The sequence below is a fragment of the Vigna angularis genome, chromosome 8 (assembly GCF_016808095.1).
Source record: "Vigna angularis cultivar LongXiaoDou No.4 chromosome 8, ASM1680809v1, whole genome shotgun sequence".
Lineage (NCBI taxonomy): Eukaryota > Viridiplantae > Streptophyta > Magnoliopsida > Fabales > Fabaceae > Vigna > Vigna angularis.
This window is the reverse complement of record NC_068977.1, coordinates 10450665-10452630: the sequence shown is the minus strand read 5'-3', so window position 1 is coordinate 10452630 and position 1966 is coordinate 10450665. Positions and strand designations below refer to the sequence as shown.

Below are 1966 nucleotides of genomic sequence, written 5' to 3'. Positions count from 1 at the left end.
ATGTCCGTCTTGTCTATGCAATGATCATCCCTGTGGATGTGAGCAGACGGAGAGGCGTTTCTTGAAGAAACATTGGAAGAAGAAAATTTGGAGGACGCCAATCTGGTCGAAGTAGAGGTTAAAGCCGAGCCCTAGAGCGCTCGTTAAGTTGTAGCCTTTAGTTTTTCTGTTTAGCTTTTTGGACGTTCGGTTGAAGTTTGTAAAACCGTTTGTCTTTAAACTTTGAAATACTGCTGTATGGTATTTATCTCTGTACTTAAGCATGTCCGATTTTGGGATAATTGTTATTAGTGTAAGATTGTATGGTTTAACTGTTAATTGTAATCAATTCTAAATTATGGTTATTACTGTATTTTGGGATGTTACTCTATCTAAATAATATATACTTTAAATTGTTTACATAAATAAAAAATTATAGATTTTTGTCAAACTAAACAATAAATATTTAGTATCTTTTGATTTTTATCCAGAGGATGTTTGAAAAAACCATTGAATTTGGAAGCGGTGTGAGAAGGAGGAAGGAACCAACTCAACTCATTTCTTGGCTGATGGAGTCTCGTCCTCACATACACAGGCACTGGTAATCAAATCAATTAGACCCTTTTCTGTTTCACGCAACCTTCGTCGTTCTTCCTTTTTCTTTCTCGTCCACTAACCCTATGCCCCAATTTGTAAAGTTTCGGCTTTTCTCGCGTTGCGACGCACTCAAAACTCTTCCTTTCTCCACCCACCGAATGGGCATGGTCGATACCCTCTGTACCCATCTCCACCAAAACAATGGCAGTGTTGAGAACTCATTGTCCAAGGTTAAGCCTAAACTCGATTCTCAATGTGTCATTGAAGTCCTCAATTCCTGTCATCCCAAGCGACATTGAAACGGCTGAGAAGTTGATCGGGGAGATGAGTTTGAACGATCTTTACCCTGATCTTATTACGTACATGGCAATAGTGGAGGGATTATGTGATGTGGGTCGCCCAGAGCATGCTTATTCTTTGCTTAAGGTTATGAGAGTACATAGATGTTCAACCAATTTGGTCCTTTTATCAGTCATTTTAAATGGCTTGTGTAGGTCTGGATCTATGGAAATGGCATTGGAGTTGTTGGATGAAATGGAGAAAGGTGGGGATTGTCGTCCAAATGTTGTTAGTTATATATCTGTGATTCAAAGTTTCTGTAAGAGAGGTCAGTGGACGAAAGCATTGGATATTCTGGATAGAATGAAAGCTTCGGGTGCCATGCAAATCATGTTACTGTTTTTACTTTGGTTGATAGCCTTTGTGTTGAGGGTCGTGTAGGAGAAGCTTACAAGTTGATTGATAAGTTTGTGGTGGAACATGGGGTTTCTTATGGTGATTGTTGCAGTTCACTTGTGATTTCATTGATAAGGATTAAAAAGCTGGAGGAAGCAATGAAGCTCTTCATGGAAATGCTTTCTGGTGATGCCAGACCTGATACTTTGGCATCTAGCCTTTTGCTAAAGGAGCTAGAACGCCAGTTTGCGTGGGCGTCACTACGAGTGCAAAAACGTCGAAGGGGTGCTCAGCGAGAAGATGCAGGATCAGAAGAGCGAAGGCCACCATTTTTCCACTCCCAGTCTCGTCAGCAAGGCGGTATGCAACGCTGCTGCACGTGTCGTGGCATTCGCATTCCGAGCTCCCGGCACGTACTAACGACCCACTCTGCCAAGGTCATCGAACGTCTTGCCGTCTGTCGCGGCTTCGTCGAGGTCTTCGCGACCGTGCAATGACATTTCCATTAACTTTAACAAAATTAGGGGTGAAAAACGAGTCTGGACTCTCATACTAGTCTATGAACCCCATTTTTTTAATAACGTTTACAAAAATAATAATTTAAAACGTTAGTTTCTGTGTATTATATTATTTAAAACATAAAAATATATAATAATATTAAAACTTAATGTATATAATAATTAAGTTCTAATTACTAATTATAATAAAATAATTT

The 1966-nt window shown here is 39.6% G+C and overlaps 1 pseudogene; it reads left to right on the top strand.

Moving 5' to 3' along the window:
• Window positions 1-777: 777 nt before the first annotated feature.
• Window positions 778-1748, top strand: LOC128193707 (pentatricopeptide repeat-containing protein At5g47360-like; annotated as a pseudogene).
• The last annotated feature ends 218 nt before the right edge of the window (window positions 1749-1966 follow it).